The sequence below is a fragment of the Lactuca saligna genome, chromosome 1, assembly GCF_052625555.1.
Source record: "Lactuca saligna cultivar CGN05327 chromosome 1, ASM5262555v1, whole genome shotgun sequence".
Classification (NCBI taxonomy): domain Eukaryota; kingdom Viridiplantae; phylum Streptophyta; class Magnoliopsida; order Asterales; family Asteraceae; genus Lactuca; species Lactuca saligna.
Window position 1 is genome coordinate 93,876,693 of NC_136417.1, and position 23,622 is coordinate 93,900,314.

Consider the following 23,622-nt stretch of genomic DNA (forward strand, 5'->3'; position numbering starts at 1 on the left):
GCAACTCCTCAGGAGATCGCTGAATTTCGGGCACATGAAAGGGATGCTACGAAAGTGGCTTGCATCATGATGGCCACGATGACAGCGGAACTCCAAAAGTCTTATGAGGATTTCTACCCTTATGAAATGCACCAAGATTTGATGGAAAGATACCATCAAAGTGCAAGACAAGAGAGGTTTGAAATCATCTGCTCCATGATAACAACCATGATGAAGGACGGGGAATCCGTCACGAGCCACATGCAGAAAATGCAAAGGTATGTGGATCGTTTGCTGAAGCTTAATGTGAACTTCCCTGAGGATCTTGCAATAGATATCATTTTGCACTCCTTACCATCGTGATATGATCAATTCCGCATGACATATCACATGAATAAGGAAGAGGTCACACTCAGAAAACTTCAGGGACTTCTCAAGACCGCAGAATCAGGTCTTAAGGGGAAGTCGGTTGCTATCACTCCTACTCCAAACTCAACTCCGGTTTTGGCAATTGGGAAAAGTCGATGGAGGAAGAGAAAGAGATCCTCGAAGGGTACCAAGGCTCGGACCCTTGATGGCTCTTCTTCAAGTGGAACCAAGAAAGGTTTCGTCACTCCTTCTTCTGACCCAAAAGAGGCTGAATGCTTCTATTGCCATAAAAAGTCTCATTGGAAGCGGAACTGCCCAAAGTACCAGCAGGATGTGAAGGATGGTAAAGTCAAACCCAACCATGCAGGTACTTACACTATCATTTCTAATAACTCACCCCATTCTAAGTCTTGGGTCCTTGATACTGGTTGTGGTATTCATATTTGTTGTGACTTGCAGGGACTAAGAAGAAGTGAGAATGTGGAGCAAGGAAGAATAAACTTGATCATGGGGAATAGGAAAGCTTTACCTGTTACCAAGATTGGAGTTTATACTTTATCGCTAAGTAGTGGGTTTAATTTAGATTTGAATAAGTGTTGTTATTCGCCAGGAATGGCAAGAAATATTATTTCCTTTCATGCTTTGTACAAACAAGGGTTTACCTTTTCATTTAATAATGAAGTTGGTTCTATAGATGTTTTCTATAATAATGATTTTTATTTTAAAGCATTACCTTGTGATGGTGTGTATGAAGCTGTATCTGTTGTAGATAACTTGGGAAATAATGTTTTGTGTATTGATTCTACTAATAATAATAACTTGGATAAAGCATCATTATGGCATTGTCGTCTTGGACATATAAGCAAGAAACGCATAGGCCAACTCCAAAAGGATGGAGTCTTGGAGTCGTTTGACCTAAAGTCAGATGATAGTTGCGAATCATGCTTACTTGGAAAAATGACAAAGTCACCCTTCACAGGCTCGTGTGAGAGGGGTGAAGGTTTGTTGGACCTTATACACACGGATGTGTGTGGACCATTCAAACATGCCACAAGGGATGCTAATCGTTATTATTTGACTTTTACTGATGATTACAGTAGATATGGATATGTCTACTTAATCAAGCATAAGTCAGAGACTTTCGAGAGGTTTAAGGAATTTAAACAGGAAGTCGAGAATCAATTGGGCAGGAACATTAAGATGCTTCGATCCGATCGAGGAGGTGAGTATCTTAGTTCAGAGTTCCTCGACTATCTTAGGGAATGTGGGATTGTCTCACAATTGACACCTCCCAGGACACCACAGTTGAATGGTGTGGCTGAGAGGCGTAATCGAACATTGTTGGATATGGTTCGTTCCATGATGAGTCGAGCTACGCTACCAATCTCATTCTGGGGGTATGCCTTAGAGACTGCCACCCATATTCTTAATCTTGTCCCTACAAAGAAAGTTGCCAAAACTCCTCACGAGATGTGGACTGGCAAAGTACCTAAGCTAGACCACATCAAGATTTGGGGTTGTGAGGCTTTCGTGAGACGCGAGACTCATGATAAGCTCGAACCTCGAAGCGAGAGGTGTATTTTCATCGGCTACCCACAGCAATCCTTTGGTTACCTCTTCTACAGACCTAGTGACAATGTGGTCTTTGTAGCAAGAAGAGGAGTCTTTTGAGAGAGAGAATTTATGAGCCAAGGAGACAGTGGGAGGCAAATTGATCTTGAAGAAATTCAAGAATCAAGCGGTGAAGGAACTTCAAACACTAGCCCTCAACTTGAGGAGGAAACTCCTGTTGAGCCAGTTGATGAGCCTGTACCTCTGAGGCGTTCCACGAGAGTTAGGAATGCACCTGAGCATTACTATGGTTTCCATATTACTGCGGAAGGTGAGACACTTATTAGTGATGAGACACTAGTAGGTCTGGATGAACCTAACAGCTACATGGAAGCCATGGCAGGCCCTGAGGCTGCTAAATGGAAAGAGGCCATGGATAGCGAGATACAATCCATGTATGACAATCAAGTTTGGAACTTGGTTGAGAATGTACCTGGTCGTAAGACTGTAGGGTGCAAGTGGGTCTTCAAGAAGAAGAGCGACATGGATGGTAAAGTACACACTTATAAGGCGAGACTGGTTGCAAAGGGCTTCTCTCAAATTCCTGGAGTGGACTATGATGAGACCTTTTCTCCAGTAGCTAAGATTAAGTCTATTCGGGTTCTATTAACCATAGCTGCATTTCATGACTATGAAATATGGCAAATGGATGTCAAAACCGCTTTCCTTAATGGAAAGTTGGCTGAAGATGTTTACATGAGTCAGCCAGAGGGTTTTGTCAGCAACGAGTACCCTAATAGAGTGTGTAAACTCGAGAAATCCATTTATGGATTGAAACAGGCACCTCGCAGGTGGAATCTTTGCTTTGATGAGAAAGTCAAGGAATTTGGCTTTTCGAGGAGTGAAGATGAATCTTGCGTCTATATGAAGGCTAGTGGGAGCATAGTCAGTTTTTTGGTACTGTATGTGGATGACATACTACTCATAGGAAATGACATCCCAACCCTGCAGGAAGTAAAGTCTTGGCTTGGGAAGTGTTTCGCTATGAAGGACCTTGGTGAAGCTGCCTATATCCTAGGGATAAAGATTTTGAGAAACAGGAGTAAAAGACTAATTGGACTTAGTCAAATTACCTACTTGGACAAAGTGTTGAAAAGATTCAACATGCATAACTCCAAGAAAGGTGAGTTACCCATTCAGTGTAACGCTAGATTGAATAAGACACAAAGCCCTAGTACTGAGGCTGAGATAGCATAAATGAGTCGATTTCCTTATGCTTCAGCTGTAGGATCGATCATGTATGCTATGACGTGTACTCGACCTGATGTAGCCTTTGCTTTGAGCATGGTTAGCAGGTATCAGGCGAACCCTGGAAAGGAACACTGGACTACGGTAAAGAATATCCTCAAGTACCTGCGAAGGACTAAGGACTGGGTCCTTACCTTCGGTGGGAGTGATGACTTGAGAGTTGTAGGGTATAGTGATGCTAGTTTCCAGACTGATAGGGATAATTTCCGCTCTCAGTCAGGCTGGGTCTTTACCCTAAACGGAGGAGCAATTTCTTGGAAGAGTTCCAAGCAGGAGACAGTGGCTGATTTCACTTGTGAATCAGAGTATATAGCAGCAAGCGAGGCAGCAAAGGAGGCGATATGGCTAAAGAACTTCATCGGAGACCTTGGAGTTGTTCCAAATAAAAGAGCCAATGGAGATTTTCTGTGACAGCAATAGTGCGGTTGCCTTAGCCAAGGAACCAAGGGATCACGGGAGATCCAGACACATCGACAGAAAATACCATTTTATCAGACATCGAATTGAAGAAGGACTCCTCATGGCGAAGAGGGTATCATCGGATGAGAAGTCGGCAGATCCCCTCACGAAGGGACTGAGTAGGGTTAAGCATCTCCAGCATGCTCGGAGCATAGGGCTGAAGGATGATATAAGTTTTAGTAGTTAGATAACCCAGAAATTTGTAAAGTGTAATTGACATTTGATGATGAATAAAAGGTGTTTTATTTATGAGTAAAGTGTTGCTATCTCTTGTCGATCTTTTATTATATTTCTTTTGCATGTTTTGACTTCCAGAATAATTATGGTTGGTATATCATATTATTCAAACCTCCACAGTCGGTCATATGTCGGAAGTAGGTATGAATCATGACTGTCATGATTGGTTGCAGAGGTCTAAGGTGTTGGACATGGCTACAACAATCATGAGTGCTCATAAGTTCTGAGCATTGGACTCAACCCACGCTCACTGGAATCACTTCATGGAATTTTATCTCGAGTGATCGTGAGACGGTAATATCATATAAGTCTTCAAACTTAGAGATATGATTTGTTACTTACGAGTTGGTTATGCATTGATTGTACGTAAACGTATTGGTAACTCGATGTTATAAAACGTGCCTTTGTGTGTAATTCAATGAGTGGTAGAACAAACATATGAGTCGAAGTTTATCTGTTCCTTCTTGGATTAGAAGCTGATATCTGGGCCCCTCGATGATTTTGTTTTGACCTATGTACCGGGCCCGGTCAGAACTAAATTGATGTGCTCAGTTGAGTTCTATGTCAAACAAATCGGAAATCGGGAAACAAATGTTGGACAATAAGCAAGACAATGTTCCATGTGTTTGTCCGGCTGATATCTAGAACAGAGGATTATATGATCACTTATCTAAATGGCGCGTCCTAGTTCAACAGAGTTTAAAGAGCTACGATTGCGGATCGGTTCCTGAAGTTATACTTGCAAATATAGTTACTATACTTATCCAAGTGGGAGACTGTTGGATATAGTGTCTAAGCCCATAACTATATTTAGTATATACTTGACCCGACCTGGCATGGTCCATTTGGGTTGCACTTCACCCGAACAATTTATGGATAATATTTGAGAATAGTACAAGTTATGATTTATTAATATATTATAAGTTCTAATATATTAATATAAGATCATATTATTTAATTAGTAGTGATCTATAATTAATCTAGGATTAATTTAGTGATCAAAGATATTACTAATTAAATATGGGCTTCTATATTTATATAGTGTGGGCTTATGCTTATTTGGAATGGGCTAGGCTTGGATGGAGAAGTCCATGGATATTCCATGGAGCTTTAACCCATGGATCTCATGGAAATGAAGAGACATGGGTATTAGGGTTTACATGGATGTAACCCTAATCCACCACACTATACAAAGGAGGCTTTGGCTCTTGAAATCAGGCTAGTGAACACTAGTTGACACATGTTGAGGTGAGGGCCGATTTCAAGAGAAGTGTGACTATTCTCTCAAAGTTCCAAGTTTGTGGTGATTTGTGACTTTCATTTGAGGCATCCACATTATTGGTGCTAGGCTCTAAAACTCCAAGGAATCAACTACAACTACAAGGTAAGTGTTTCTACTAGCTTTATTTGATTCAAGTTCCCCATGCCATGCTAGTTAGGATATAAGCCTTGGAAAAATAATTATTTGCATGTATCTTAGACAAACATAGATCCAAGGTTTATTAGGGTTGCATGTACACTTAGGAAGTGTTAGAATGCTCAAAACCCATCACCTATGGCATTTGGCACTAAGCTAACCCCATCTTTGGAGAAACCTGCTGTGGATATAACACTTTATCGTCAAATGATCGGGTCCCTTATGTATCTAACAGCTAGTAGACCATATATTATATTTTCTGTTGGTTACTGTGCCAGGTTTCAAGCCAATCCAAGAGAACCTCACATGCTTGCTGTAAAGAACATTTTTTGATATCTGAAGAAAACTTCATCTCTCGGTCTCTGGTATCCTTCAAGATCTGGATTCTTCATCCAAGCCTACTCTGATGCTGATCTAGGAGGATTTGGACTAGACAAAAAGAGTACTACAGGTGGATGCCAATTTCTTGACGGGAAACTTGTTAGTTGGCAGTCCAAGAAACAAACCTGTGTTTCGTTATCCACAGCCGAAGCTGAATATATTGCTGCAACATCTTGCACCTCTCAAGTGGTTTGGATTCAAAGTCAACTAAGAGATTATGGACTAAGTATGAAGAAGATTCCTCTCTATTGCAACTCTGAAAGTGCAATTAGGATTTGTCATAATCCAGTGCAACACTCAAAAACCAAGCATATTGCACTTCGGTATCATTTCATCAAGGATCGTGTAGAAGATGGGAACGTGGAAGTACACTTTGTACGCTCTGCTGATCAATTGGCTGACATCTTTACTAAAGCCTTACTAGAAGCAACCTTTAACAAAATCTTACAAGGCTTAGGCATGATGGAAGGAGAGTCGGTACCGAATTCTCAAATCTCTCATTAAAAATTAGACAACCGAAATGGACAGACCGCTCGGTCTATTTCGGCTCTAGACTTTTAGGGAACTGAAATAGACAGACCGCTTAGTCTATCTCAGCTCCGTAATTTTCTAGCACCGAAATGAACCGAACGCTCGGTCTATTTCGCTTCACTTATTTAAAATAAGGTTTCGGTTGTATATTCTGTGCATATCTTTCTTTTGATTTGAAGTTAATTATTTCATCTTTCTGTTTATATTCTTTTTCAGAAAATTTCAAAAATTCCAAAAATATTTTATCTTTCTGTTTTTATTCTTTTCCAGAAAATTTCAAAATTCCAAAAATATTTTATATTTCTGTTTTTATTCTTTTTCAGAAAATTTCAAAAATTCCAAAAATATTTTATCTTTCTGTTTTTATTCTTTTTCGGAAAATTTCAAAATTCCAAAAATATTTTATATTTCTGTTTTTATTTTTTTTCAGAAAATTTCAAAATTCTAAAAATATTTTATCTTTCTGTTTTATTTTTTTGAGAAATTCAAAACTTTCACTAAGTTTTATTTATCTCGTATGTTTGTCTGTTTGGCTTGTTTGGTGTGTTTCTTTACTTTTCATAGGTGATATGAATACCCATATAACCTACAGTGGATCTAAGGAAGGTAAGATTCAATTTCAAAATGAACTAGTTAAGGGTCCCCAGAAGCATGCTGCTGCATGTTGTCTTAAGCCTCTACGATCTTGAGCAGGCCTTAATGATTCAATTTACACCTATCGTTTCTTCCAAATCAGGCTAATTTATATCACTCGGTCTAGAGCTACCTTACTCTTCTCACATGAGTAAAGAGTTTCTCTGCTCTGTCAGGATTATCTAGCAGAAGGTACACTCGGTTCTTTAGCCACCTCCTTATATTCTCCATCTACTTTCGGTTCACCAACGTAACCCTTGAGACTCTCGGTCTTTACCACTGAGGTTTATGGTTACACAACATCTGTGTTTGTGATCTTAGATATGTTTACCATGTGCTGAGTGAAACCCAATATCCAACACCAAAAATGAATTGACGATGAATTATATATTCAAGAACTTACTGGTTACCTGAGGAAATCTCTCTTTTTATTTTTGTGTGATCTTTTATGAAATTGTCTACTACCAAGGCATTTCTTCCCAAAGAGATCTAGTTTATTTTTTTTTGAGATTTCTGATTTCTCTATAGTCACTAAAATAATAAAACCCACCTACCTATTCTACAGACCACATCGGTCTCACAGGTACTTCTTCCAACGTTCGGTTTTTTGTTGAAACTCGAAGTTCGGATGAAGATAAGCTACCCTAAGCCTATAATTAAAAGAAGCCTTTCAATGTTTATTAACAAACAGTTGATCGTATTTTTCGGGAAAGCACACAAGCACTTCAAGTCTCTCTTGACTTTGAAGGAAGTGATTCTTGCCTGGAATCCTCTGCTTTCTATCTAATTATAAGACATCACTCACATCCCATACACATTTGATTTGTTTCTTTATCTTTGTCACACTTATGCACGAAAATTTTTATTTTCCAACATTCTGGTTACTGTTTGGTTTGAGATTTGGGTTATTTATTGTAACCAAACGAGGGGCTACTGTGGAATTTTAAACGCCAATTGAAGATAAGATTTAGGCTCGTGATTTTGAACGGTTTCTAAAGCCATGCGTGCTGACGTATACCTAGGAGTAATCAACCTGTAACATCGCACTTTTCCAGGCGACGTTTAGTGATCTCATCATAATCATCACGGTTTTCTCTCTCCAGGCAATGGTATATAAAGGGTTGAACATCTTATTTGTCTTTTACCAGCATTCAATTCTCTCAAACTTACCAGCATTCAAGTCTCTCAAACGACGAGTAAACAGTGTTCATCATCTTCTTCATTCATCAATGGCGACCCCCTCTTCAGTACATGAACACACAACATCATCATCCTTGCTCACCATTAAACCTAACCAAAATATGATCATTGAACTTAATCCGTTCTTATATGACTCATATATGCTGCAGGTTGTGGAATGTTTAAAATATTCCCCCTGGCTTTAGCCCTAACCCAGGTTGAAGCGGTCCCAATGTCACTGTTATCACAGGTTTATTCCACGGCAACTTATGAAAAAAACAAAGATCGTATCTATTTTACCATCCACAACAAGAAGGCTTCGGTTTCAAAGGTGAAGTTCTGTTCGATTTTGAATCTTGCAGTAGATTCTTCTGTCATCTCGCCAGACTTCATCACCACATCTCAGCTATTTTCAATGATGTACGAGATGGGGTATACCGATGTGCTAACAACCATTACCAAAGTGAAGAAATCTTGTTTACCCTCTCAGTGGAATGGCTTGCTCACTCTACTGATTAAGGTTTTGGCAGAACGATGTGGTCGTTCCGATACTACTAGCAAGGGTTTTCTCGCCATTCTTTACGGCCTCTATAACGGGATCAATCTTGATTATGGCTCTATAATCTGGTCTCAGATGGTGCAGAGTCTCAATACATCGACACGGCGTTCTGAAGTTTCATGTGGGCGTTTTTGGACCCTGATTACAAGGAAGGCAATTAATTCTTTAGACATTCCGATCATGCAGGATGCTCTACTTACTTCTATTGCCACATTCCATACAAAGAAGATAATTCTCTCTGATCCGCTCAAGTTTCCTCATTATGGAATGATTCCTGAAACCATGTATCGTGGTGTTCCAAAAAAGAGCAATGTCTTGGCTGACTATAGGAAGCTTCCTCCTATCGGACCGAGAGGTCTGTCTCCGGAGCAGCAAGCAGCTTTGGATACACTGGGGAAGCCTACCAACAGAGGAAAGAGGGTTTCAAAGAAAGAGGATCCTGAAGAACGTAAGTCCAAGTCCTCTAAACGCAAGTCTGGTGAAGGAGATGCTTCTCAACCGAAACAGAAGAAGATAAAGCAGATGGCTCACAGACCTAGAGACAACACTCCTCCAAGCACAGATCATGCAGAAGAGCAAAGTGAGGAAGAAGAGGTTTGTCATCTCTTACTCCACCAGAATCTCCAAATCACAACAGAGTTCCAACTCCAACCCCATCGCCGAAACAGACTGTTCTACTTTCTGTTCCCACTTTTACTACACCCCTTACCACTCAAGCAACAACTTTGCCAACCCCACCACCAATTACTTCAGTTCCTATTTCTACTATACCCTTATCTTCTCCACTTATAACCGAATCAACAACCACTACCATTCCCAAATCCACCGTGGAAGTCAATGTATCTGATACAGGGGCTACTACTATGACTGAAACTCCAATCACTACCAAACTACCTTCACCAACCCCATCATCTGATTCTGGTGCTACTCTTGGGGGAGACGATGAGGAATTTGAATTGATCTACTACAGTCCTTACTGACTTCAAACTGATGATGAGACTGATGATCCTGTCACAAGTCAACAAATACAGGGCATTCATGAGAAGTTGGATCGATTGCTTGCCGACAGCAAAGCCTATGGTGGTGTTGTTCTTAAAGCATTTCTGGAGACAACCATTGAGCAGTATACTCTGACAATTGATAATTCTACGAAGGCAGTTAATGAGTCTACCTCCACCTTTAAGTAGGCCACCAAAGACGTTTATGAGATTGTTCATACAACTCAGATTTTTCTTGAGTCGTTAAAGTCTCATGCTAATACCCATGCAGCACACTATCAATCCTATGTGGACTCCTTTTCTAAGTCCCTTCACGATGAAACCACTAAGTTTGAGGCTATACGCTCTGAGCTTAAAACAGAAACCACTTCTTTCTTAAAATCAGTGGGTTCTCGTTTTGATGCTCTTGCTGCTAATCTTGCAACAGAGAGTGCCTTGAAGGAGGAGTTGGCTAAAAAGCAAGCAACAATTGATGTTTAGCAAGTGCAGCTGGCCCAGCCGGAGAAAGAAATTTCCTTGTTGAAAACGCAGAGGGCTATTTATAAAAGTTGTGCAGGAGATGTGAAAGATTTGCTGACTAATTTTCTTGAAGCGCATGATCCGATCTTAACTCTGACTATTCGGAATCATCTTCAATCCAAACTCCTTCCTGCTATTGCCATTTTAAGTGAAATGAAAGGTGTTTCGGAGGGGGTTGTACCTCCAAAACAAGGGGGGAGAGTAGCGCTCGTTATTTTGTTCAACTGAGACCGATTGTGAAGACAGAAGATGAACAACCGAAAGTCACAACAGAACCGAAGGTTAATTTAGCTTCGGGTTCTGGTTCTCAATCAAAGCAAAAAGGGATTAATGATGATAGTGAGAGTGATGTTGAAGAAACTATAGTCGATGCTCTAAAACGAAAGAAAAGAAACAGAGAGCCTGATGAAACAATGAAAGTGGTTAGTGAAGCAGAGGAGCAGGAAAAGAGAAATAAGGAAGAAGAGGATGTCTTGGAAATTGCAATGCAAGAAGGCTTTGTTTCCTGAGTGGAATAGAGACACACTTATCAATCAAGCGATTGAATTTCCTTCTGTTTATTGGTTGGAACCAGTTGCTTCGTTTGATTGTGATAACTCTAAAGACTCGCAGTTTCATATGCGTATTACCAGAAAAGCTTTTACATTTCACTCCTTTGAGGCGACTATTGAGTTTCCGCATCCACACCCGAAGGTTGACAGGGAATTGATCGATTTTTACTTGAAGTATGGTCAACCGCAGTACTTAACTTGGAGTGCACAGAAGATTATAAAAGTTAAGGTACTGAAACCTTCACCTGCTGGGAGATTCGTAAATGTCAATTTCAAAATCACCCCTGGTTCAGCAAACACGGTGTTTATAATCTCTCTAGCAGATCTTCCTAACCTCAATCCTCATGACTAGATTCTGCTATACAACATTCTGCTCTCTGATCCTAAGGAGTATGAGCCGATTTTAGATCATCTTAAGAGAATGTTGGCCTCCTATATCCATGAGCTTGCAACTATGGATCAGGAAATAGCAAAGGTAATGAATAAAAAGCCGACTGTGAAGCCAACGCCTAAACCTGGTGATGTAAACATGATGAAATTGGGACAGATAGATTCAGCAAATCTAACTGTCATGTTCACAAAAGGAGAAGGACTCAAGTTTCTGTTTGTTCTGGCTGATAAGCATCTGTTTTCAACAGACTGTTTGGAGCATATCATCAAATCATACACCGATGCAAGCAGAACTCAGCGGCTGATAAGAAGAACTTTACTGACATGCTTCGTTGGTATATTACTTTTTGCCATCATATGATAGCCATTATACCGAAGGTGTTCAAAATTGTGAAGAAGCCTCCAGCTGTTAAAAAGGAATGAGGTTTCGGCTCCAAAGGCGCAAAGGGGGAGATTGTTGAGTCCATTTGTGTTGCGTCTTGGGCCATATATTTTGTATCCGGATTGGGCCTATCCATCCGTGTCTATCTAGATTAGTTTCATTGTTATCTAGATTAGCTGTTAGGGTTATAGTATATATATGCATGCATGTATGCGTATATCAACAACGGTGGTTAATTACATAGATTCTTGTAACTCTAAACACCTCTACAGATTGAAGTTCTTTATCATGCTCTTCTGAGGTGTTATCACATTAATCATACGACATATTCAGTGCCATACTTGTGTTCTTTGTTACGTTCTTATTTAATATCCTGGTTAGAATCATACGATCCTAAAATAACTTTGTTCTAACACTCTAATAAGTCACAAACACCAAAGCAAATGGAGGAATACAAGAGAGAGGCTAGGAGGCACCTAAAAACGGCTAGGGTTTCTTCTTGGAAGTCTTGGCTAACTTTTGGAGTGCTAGGGGTTACATTTATAATGTGGAATTCCTAGGGATTTCAACTTGTAAACCCTAATTCATTCACTTAGGCCTTTAATCTAATAATCATTTGATAGGCCCTTTGGACTAAATCTTCATGGACTCTCACATATATTTAGTCCATCCCTAATCAACATGGATCATTGACCCAAACTATAAGTATTATTGATTTACTTAATCAGTCCCCGTTAATTTAATCAGTCTCTTTTGATCACTAAATTAATTCCAAATTAATTCTTGATCAATACCAAATAAATATGATTTCTCAATTAATATATTATTCTTATAATATATTAATAAATCACAAATAACCTCTTTCTCAATTATCCATCCTATCAAATTGCTCCGGTGAAGGCAACCCAAAATGACCATGTTACTATCGAGTCAAGTACATACCAATTATAGTTATGGGCTTAGACACCTAATCCAATAGTCTCTCACTTGGATAAGTGTCACACCCCAAAACCAAGAACGCCGGAAACATTCCGGGGTGGAGGACGTCATGTACAGTATCACAATAGTGTAAAGTAGTAAACAAGCAACAACATCATCCATTGCATTAAAAGTAAAGTTTTAATACATGTGTGTTCTTTCATTGTAATAAGACACCAAAATATGTAATCAAAATAAAAGATGAGTCTTGACTGTGCTCCGTCTTCTCAAAACCTGGCCAGCATACCTGTCTACTAGTGACCTAAGAATACAAGTTATTTTGAAAGCGAGTATCAGCTTAAAGCTGGTGAATTCATAAGTATTTAAGTTTCATTGCCTTGTTTTGGAAAGCTGTTATGAATGCCATGAAAATCTTTAAATGAATCAATTGATATAAGTATGAAAAACCCTAGAAAATCCCATATTTCCTACTAGTATAAAATGCAGTCTTCTACCAAAACCCGAATGTTTTGAAAGTAGTCTTCTACCAAGATATGTATGTATGAAAGTAGTCATATACCAAGACCTGTATGTTTTGCTGTAACAAGTATGGTTTTTCTTCATTTTTTACTATTACTAACAGTACTTAGTCAAACTCATCGTTTATGTGAATGTATCACAAAATAAAGTAATAGGAAAAATAAATCATGTAAGTGTTATCCTTTTGTATTAGGATCAACACTACATCGCGAATAGCGAAATGTATAACCTTTGAACATCCGTAGATGGTTCAATTGTCCCTCTGTAGCTACAGCAGGGTTAAGGAATGGTTAATCCCGTAAAGGTACTCCTAGTATAAGTATTAACCGTAGACATCCGTAGATTGTCATTTACCTCTGTAGCGAACAGTAGGCTAAAGGAATGGTTAGTCCCGTAAAGGTACCCCTAGTATAAGTAATAACCGTAGGCATCCGTAGATGTTCATCTACCACTATTGCTAACAGGTGGGTTTCGGAATGGTTAGTCCCGTCTAGACATCCCATTGAACTGGGATGGGCAGGAAAATTTACACATAATGTACTAGTAAATCATCCTAGTGAATCGAGGTACAAGTATCCATGTAAGTGTATACAAATAAATGTATATATGTAAATGTATTCATGTAAGCGTATCGCTGTAGACGTATTCATGTAACATGTAATGTATAGTATAGACTCATGAATGAACTGACTCTGGTGTGATTCCTTTTAATAGGAATGATGTTTTGTATCTCCTAACTATCCCTATAATAGTTAACTGGAAGGTAATTGATTGTCCAAATAGGTTTATACACCCTTGCTACACAAGAGTGTAGGGAACTGAATGATGGATGAAAACTATAACATCAATACATATATAAGAACATAAGTGTATAGAAATAGTTTTGTTCAAGAAGGTAAAATGGTTTTGTAAAACATCTATGAGTTTTGAACAATAATTAACAAGGACTTGATGTCATTTTAAACGTTTCAAAAGTAATACCTTTGATAACAAAGTATTTTTAAGATAGAAAACCATTTCATGCATCATATTTTGAAGTATGTGAAATCTGCTGGATGAAAACACAGTTATAAATACATATGAGTGATTTAATAACATGTTGTTTTCTACTTGTATCCCCCCCCCCATTAAAGCATTTAAAATCATTTAAAACATTGATTAAGGGGTAGGAACTCACCTGTAGTGAGTGGTTCGGATGTACGGAAGATGTAGGATTGTTAGGTGACAAGTGAAGTCTTGATCACACTTTATAATCCTAGTTAACATATAATCACACATATATGTACCCAATTAGCTTTAAACTACTAATTGATCATGATAAGATCTCCTAGAACATGCTAAACACCTTATATAGGTGTTATTAGTCCTAAGGATGGCATCTAAGTTGTTGTACGTCAAGGCTAAAGTGTTTGGGGTCCAAGGGTAAACTCCTTTGGAGTTTACGGTTTTAATGACCTTTACCCTAGGAGTTTACGGCAGTAAACTCAAGGGTTTACGATCATAAGCTCTAGGCCTTATGACCATATGTTGATTTGAGGTTTTACAAGTCCTTTGAAGCATTTCTACTTGGTGGTTAGGACTTTGGAAGGGACTAGGGAAACAAAACACTCCTTTTAAGGAGTTTATGGCCTCATGGTCATTTCCCTTTGGGTTTTACTACCTTAAACCCATATGGAAATTGGTATTGTTATGTTTTCAAGTCCCTAACTCATCAAGGTAATTGTCTATGTTAGTGTTTAGGCCTAAGAAAGGAATATGGCCCAAAAAAACACACTAAAGGGTGTTTACGGTTTTGGGAGCTCCCCAAACCGTAAACACATGATCATGGCATTCTTTGGTATTTTTCAAGGCTTAAACACATCAAAGGAAGGTTCAAACATGTTAAGGAAGGCTTAAACATCCAACTAGGGCTTAGATTAATGACTTAGGCACACTTTGGTGCCTTAATTGGTGTTTACGGCCCAAGAACATTCTTGGACCGTGAACACCATGTTCCATGTGTTCTTGGCATATTTTCTTGTTGCTAACTTGTAATACTAACTCAATAAGACTCAAGGATTGAAGTACTTACTATAAGGAAGCTTGAAATATGCTAAAAGTCCAAGAACACTTAGTGTGTGTTCTTGGTGTTCTTGGTGTTTTTGGAAATCTAATCAAAAACACAAAAGTGAATGGATGAATAGATGCACAAACACTAGATTGAGTGTTTAATCAGCTTGGAATGGATAGAACACTTACAAGTTTGAAGATCTTGAATTGTTTCTAGTTTGCTACTTGAGAGGGTTTCTTGAGTTTACTCTTTTGGAGTTTACTCTTTTGGGGTGAAAAGTGAAAAGTGATTAACTTTGGGAGTAAACTCATGTATATGCATGAGTTCACGATTTTTGGAAGTTTTTCCAACCCAAACATAAAAGTTTAGCCGTGAACTTCTAAGACACGAGGTGTTTGCGGTTTTTAAATTTCAAAACCCGAGACGGCACTTTCTTTAACCCGTTCGTTTAAAGAATAATATTAAAATAATCAAACGAACTCAAAATTTGTTAAAATAAGAAATAATGACATTAACTTATAATAAGAAGTGATTGACTTCTAGGGTTTGACCGAATGAAAATTCCGGGTTGTCACAATAAGTCTAATAACTATTATTGCAAGTACGATTTCATAATCCGATTAACAATCGTAGCTCTTAAAAGCCTCTGTTGAACTCTGATCTTATCAATAACACGTCCTTTAGATAAGGGATCATATATTCCTCAATTCTTCAAGATATCGTATGGACTAAGACATGGATTTTAATCATTCTCTCTGTCCATGTGTTGTTTCCCGATTACCGATTTATGACGACTGACAACATACTACAATTGAACACAACTTAGTCTAGGCTTGGCCAAGAACTTAGGGTGTCATCACTAAATCATCGAGGGGCCCACAGATATCGCTTTTATCCCACATTTGGTAAAAGGAAAGGATAAAATTCAAATCATATGCTTGCTCAATTTACTCATCAAATCACACATAACAATACGTTTTATAACACCAAGTTAGTGGTGCGTTTACGCATCATCAATGTGCAAACGAATTGCAAACTACAACTCATATATCTCTGTTTCAAGAATATAAGATATTATCCTCTCACAATCCCTCGTGATAAAATTCATGAAGTGATTCAGATAACTATGGGTTTAATCCAATACTCAAATCTTATTATAGGAGTACTCATGAACACTGCGGCAAACTTGTGCTATGTCTAAACACTTACACAATCTACACTCGGATTCATGACAGTCTTACCTCATTACTTACTTCCAAAGTATGATTGACTGTTTATGTTTGAATAATTTTATTATTCGGCAAGTCAAAACATGCAAAGTGAAACACAAGAATAATCTAATCTAATATTGTCTCAGAACTTTTGAATAAAACACTTATTATTTAATCACCATATTGATTACACATTATTCATTATATAATGCTTCGATCAATCAACTTGATACTTGAATTAAAACAATAGTCATCCCATGCTCCCAGCATGCACACTATGTTTATCTATGGTCGTTTCTCTGTGAAATAGATCAATTAAACACATTTCTAATGATGCTCATTTCACAATTCCCTAATCCTGATTATAAGTGTAAGAATACAAAATTCTTGCTACTAACAGAATCCGTTAGAGTCTAAACTTTCATGCAATGTTCCTCTTGTAATATCGAGGCACCAAAGTCACAGAGACTTGGACAACGATATTACAAAGCGTTCCATTGGAGATTGTTACATAACAATTCCATGGAGATGAAGTCTCACATTCAAAGTACATTCCTCTGAATATCCTTCTTGCATAAAAGTTTCTAACCTACACATAGATTCTTAATATCCAACTCCCATTATGGAAATATTTCCATATTTACCATATGACAACTCATTCTTAATAGAATCCTATCTATTCATAATAATGTCAATATGATCCATTCATTACTATACTTCCAACTTCCCACAAGTAACCAATCCTTGGCGAACCTTAGATTGTCCTTAACAGTTGTTTAACTACTTCAGTCATATCCGGTTCTGGTCCTTTTCCCTCTCAATGCCATAGGCATTTGGAAAATCAGAACATGCGATTATTACAACATATGCAATCGATCCTATACCTGAATCATATGGGATACGATTCATAATGTCTTACATAAAGACAAGATGCTTGACCAGTCCTTTGCTATAATATTTCCACATACAAAATTTCCTTATGTTAAATCACTTCAACATAAAATTCATGCATGTACATGACTAGATTCTATTAAAATCTTAATCTAAGCTTTTATATTCGAAATGAAGTATTAGTTCCTCTTCCATAGACTTTCTATAGCGAAACAACTTTTCATCCTCTACAACCTTGCAAAGGGAAAATGACATAAAAGCCCTTAAGTTTTCACAAAAATGTTGGTTTTACCCTTGGACGTGTTTTAGGTCCAGTAAAGCCCGAATTTTTGTTTAATTTGTTCATTTTTACCCTTGTAACCGGTTTCTAGGTAACCTACCGGTTATCTAATGTCAGTAAAGCCCTTGAATTTTCAAAATGTTCGGATTTACCCTTAAGTTTTTCAAAAATGTTCGGATTTACCCTTAAGTTTGATTTTTATTTTGATAATTTTGATTATTATTATTATTATTATTATTATTATTATTATTATTATTACGTATTTTTAATACATTTTAATATATAAAAATATTTTATACATACGTTTTTAAATCTATACAAATATTTTTTTTAATATAAATATAAATATATATATATATATATATATATATATATATATATATATATACTTGTATTTAGTATTTATATACATTTGAATTCCCATGTATTCCATTAAAAACATATTTATATATTAAAAAAGTATTTATTTGTATTTAATAGGTATAAATATATATTTATTTCATATAAAAATATATTATATACATATAAATATAAAATACATATGTATATGGATTATATTGTATAAAAGATATATTTATATGTATCTTTAGATATTACTAACTATAAATATGTATTTATTTCATAACTATTTGCATAAGATAGTTTTTATACAAATGAAACACATATTTATATCTATTAAATACAAATGAAAACGTTTTTATACATTTCCAAACATATTTATATGTATTAAATACAAATAAAAAGTGTATTTATACATTTAAATACATATTTATACATTTAAAAATATTTTTATTTGTATTAAATAGATATAAATATGTATTTCCTCTATATAAAAACTATAATATGCATATCATTATGAAATAAATACATATTTATACTTGGTAATATGTACAAATACATCTAATTATATCTTTTATATAATATAAACCATATAAATATATATTTTTATATTTATATGTATATAATATATTTTTATATGAAATTAATATATATTTATACCTATTAAATACAAATTAATATATTTTTAACATATAAATACGTTACTATAGGAATACATGGGGTTTCAAATGTATATAAATACTAAATACAAGTATATATATTTTTAAAAATATTTTTATATTAGTAAAAATATTTTTATACATTTAAAAATGTGTGTATAAAATATTTTTATACATTTAAAAATGTATCAAAAATTAATAATAATAATAATAATAATAATAATAATCAAAATAATCAAAATAAAAATCATTGTAAGGGTAAACTCGAACATTTTTTAAAACTTAAGGGTTAATCCGAACATTTTTGAAAATTCAAGGGCTTTACTGGCATTAGGTAACCGGTAGGTTACCTGGAAACCGGCTATAAGGGTAAAAATGAACAAATTAAACAAAACTTCAGGCTTTACTGGACCTAAAACATGTCCAAGGGTAAAACCGACATTTTTGCGAAAACTTAAGGGCTTTTTTGTCATTTTCCCACCTTGCAAATTCAAAACTTTGTTTCCTATAAATAGCATCGCTAACTTGCAAAACTTAATGTAATAATTATGCTCCTACTAGCATAATAATTACATTTTTACTAGCATAACACTTATGCTCCCACTAGCTTTGATATATACCCATAAATTAGCTGGACTTCTAGAAATCAATACTTATTGACTTTCTTTCCAAAGTTCAGATTTCTGATACGAGTTGCTTCAATAAGACCTTATCTAAGCTCATACACCTTCTATTAGAAAGCTTATATGTGTGTCTGAACCATTTCAAAACTTATAGCGATAAGTCTAGAATGCTCAGACTAATTTGCCATTTCTCACAATTTGAACTATGAAAAGGGATGCCATAATCATACTCGAATTTGAGAACGCAATCACAACTACTAATACCTTAAAATCCACTTAGTAAAAGCATTTCCTCGCCATCATATTCATGAAGCACAGAGAAACCTTATGTCAATTAGATTTTATGGTGTATGTGCTCCTATCCATGTGAATTTGTCATAACCATAATCACAAGACAAGGTTTGTGACAAATCCGAACTCATATGGACTGAATTTGTTCAATCTTAATTTCATGCTTTCTGGCAGCACAAGGGCCTACCATTGCTTCCAAGTTATTGAGCAGCTCACCCACACAAATCAATGTACTTTCACTAATCAAGGTGCTTTGCCTTATGCGATCAAATGACAACTCGTAGAACTCACATGCATAGTCAACTCAACTAGAATGGCACAGAAACAAGAATATGTCAACATGATAGGTTACAAACCTCAAGTCGTGCGCTAGTGATTAATAATAGGTTTACTTCTTATTAGTTCTTGAAACTTTTCAAGATCTTTGAAACTCCCATTGACCTCTTGACATATAAGATTTTCTTTTCAAGAAAAATTCCTTGACAAACAAATATTCAAGAGTTAGTGCGGGTTCTTATCAAGAAGAACACTTCATACAATTGGTCTTAGTTGGTCTTTGTTTTATCCAAAACATTACAACCACCAATCTCAAATATGCAAGAGTAAGAGAACATTTTTCTACTCCACATTTCTTGATGTGTTATAAACCTACTTTGGATATGTCACTCAAGACATAATCTTGGAGTATAACTCTAAAACTCGATTTTGGAACGAAGTATGACTCATCTTCTTGATTTAACAATTTCAACAATTCCCCATACCTCTTCTTAGTCATACTTATGCACTAAGGTTTCCTTAGAGGATCGTCAGTTGTGACATGGTACCATAATCATTAGGATGATCATAAAACACGATAGTAAAGTACTCTCCTTTCCATTCAGATTGGAGAAAACTTTTATCTTTTTGCCTAATTGTTTATTCTTATTCGTTCTCCTATACTTTGAATCTTTTCAATGTATCAGAATTATACTTAATCTTGTAAGCATAATCATTTTTACTAAATTTTTAGTAAAATATGACGAATAGTCTTTATCATTCTTTGTGGTGGATCTGACAAGTACACATCAATGTGCACTAGATCTTTAAGTCTTTCACTTGACTCACATACATATGTGAACAAGGAATTAGTCTTAATTTCCCAAAGATGAAGATTCTCATTCATCACACAATACAAGTCACATGATTCCAAGTTTCTGTCCAATTGAAACTTTGGTGATGAGAATCCTTCCTTATCTGGTAAACTATGACACTTACCACAAATGATATTGTCACACCCCAAAACCTGAACGGCAGAATCGTTCGGGAGTGGAGGACGTCATGTACAGAATCACAACAATGAATAGTAGTAAACAAGCAACAACATCATCCATTGCATTAATAATATAATTTCATGCATGTGTGTTTTGTTAAAGTTATAGACACCAAAAATATACATATCAAAATAAAAGATGAGTCTTGAATGAACTCCATCTTCTCAAAAGCCTGGCACCTGTACCTGTCTAGTGGAGACCTGAGAATACAAGTTATTTTGAAAGCGAGTATCAGCTTAATGCTGGTGAGATCATAAGTAATTTTAATGTTTGTGTTTGTATGAAAGCATTCATAAGATGTTTGTAATATGTAATGTATAAGTTTTGTAAAGTTTGTGTTTGTTTGAACTATCCTAGAAAACCCTATGTTTCCTACTAAAAGTAGCCTTCTATCAAGGCATCTAGTAACCATGTGTGTGTCTCTTGTAAGAGTGTGTATTTTCCCAAATCCAACTATCATTAACAAAAAATATAGTTTTTACATTACCTTGCATCGTGTGAATATTCACGAAGTGAATGTAATAGGAAAATATTATAGTACTGTAGTGTTGGATTAAGTAACTACTCCTGTACTAACTACCTTAAACCAATTGTTATTTAAAGTACCATGTGATCGGCCTATACCCTGCTACCGACTCAATAGTAAAACGATGATATAATACGCCGTAAGAAATGACATTTGGCACCCGTAGACTTGCAAGTTCCACTGTAGCGAGCAGCAATGTGTAGGATAGTCAATCCAGTATAGATCTATACGCAAACTCATACGCTCCCCAATTAAGGAGATTCTGGATACAAAAACGGTCATGGCAGGTAGTGCCATGACCCGTTTTATGGCTCACATAACTGAATGTAATGTATATGTAATGTATGTGCTAGTTGTATTGTGTGTTCTTTCTCTGTCTAGCCTGTATGTTGGTTTCTCATCACTATGTATTATGTTTGTTTCTCATCACTATTTATTATGTTTGTTTCTCATCACTAATATTTTGTTTTTTTCTCATCACTATGTATTAAGTTTGTTTCTCATCACTCTGTTCTATGTTTGTTTCTCATCACTATAAGTTATGACTCATGTATGAACTGACTCTTTGTACGATTCATTGTTCTGGTATTAGTATTAGTAAAACTCTAAACTACGCCTATTGTAGTTTACTAGTAATATAACTTGTACGTATGAACATGGGAGTATACCCTTGCTATCCAAGGATACTGAATGAACTGGAAGAACCTTTATGACTATATATGTACACATGATATACAACTAATATTTAAACGACCTTCGGACAGGTACCCGATATCCCACCAGACCACATCTCAAGCGCGAAAAGGAAATAGGGTGGATAGACCTTCCTAAGCCTTTTAAACATTTCTTATATAACTATACATACATAGACATGCAATTGATAATATAAAAGTATAAAAGAAGTTTCATAAAAGCATTTGATATGTAATAGAGTTTTTAAGACAATTTGAAGTAAAACAGTTTGGTAAAACAGTTTGAACGTAAGAGATTCACTTGTCGATAGTTATTAATCACATGTGATTGAGATAATAACTATCGTAACTTTACTTGTATTCCCCCCCCCCCCCCCCCATTAAAGTATTTATAAATATTTGAAAACATTTAAAATGTTAATTTAGGGGTACGAACTCACCTGTATTGAGTGGATTGGATTGAAATGTCGGATATGATGCTAGGTGACAAGTGGAGACATGTACACGCACAACTAGCCTATTTATCATATAATCTATATATATATATATATATATATATATATATATATATATATATATATCACTAATTAGCCAATTTATAACTAATAAATTAAATTGGGACACTCTAGAACATGTTAACACTTTGTTTTAAGTGTTAAAGATCACAAGGGTTGCATCCAAGTGTTTGTAGGGCAAGCTAGAGTGTTTGGGGTTCAAGGATAAACTCCCTTGGAGTTTACGGTTTTAATGACCAATACCCAAGGAGTTTACGGTAGTAAACTCTAGGGTTTACGGTCGTAAACTCTACTCCTTAAGACCATATGTTGTTTTGAGCTTTTTCAAGTCCTTTGAAGCATTTCTACTTGGTGGTTAGTCCATTGGAAGGGATTAGGGCAACAAAACACTCCTTTGAGGAGTTTACGGCCTCATGGTCATTTCCCTTTGGGTTTACTACCTTAAACCCATATGGAAAATGGTATTGCTATGATTTCAAGTCCTTAACTCATCTAGTTAATTGTCTAGGTTACTTTTTAGGCCTAAGGAACGAATATGGCCCAAATAAACGTACTTTAGGGTGTTTACAGTTTTGGGAGCTCCCCAAACCGTAAACACACAAAAATGGTGGACTTAGGTGTTTTTCAAGGATTAAACACATCAAGGGAAGGTTTAAACAATTCAAGGAAAGGCTTATACATCAAACTAGGGCTAAATAAGGGACTTAGGCACACTTAGGTGCCTTTCTTGGTGTTTACGGCCCAAGAACATTCTTGGACCATGAACACCTCTACCCTTGTGTTCTTGGCATATTTTCTTGATGCTAACATGTATTACAAGCTTAATAAGACTCGAGGATGGAAGTACTTACTATAAGGAAGCTTGAAATATGCTAAAAGTTCAAGAACACTTAGTGTGTGTTCTTGGTGTTCTTGGTGTTTTTGGAAATCTAAACAAAACACATAAAACGAATGGATGAATAGATGCACACACACTATATTAAGTGTTATATCAACTTGGAATGGCTAGAACACTTACAAGTTTGAAGATTTGGAATTAAATCTTGGATGATACTTGAGAGTGTTCTTGAGTTTACACTTTTGGTGTTTGGGGAGTAAACACAAAATGACTAGTTTTTGGGGAGTAAACTCATGCATATGCATGAGTTCACGATTTTTGGATGATTTTTCGGCCCAAACATAAAAGTTTGGCCGTGAACTTCTAAGACACGAGGTGTTTGCGGTTTTTAAATTTCAAAACCCGAGATGACACTTCCTTTCACCCGTTCGTTTAAAGAATAATATTAAGTCAAACGAACTTTTAAATTTGCTAAAAATAAGTAATAAAGTAATTG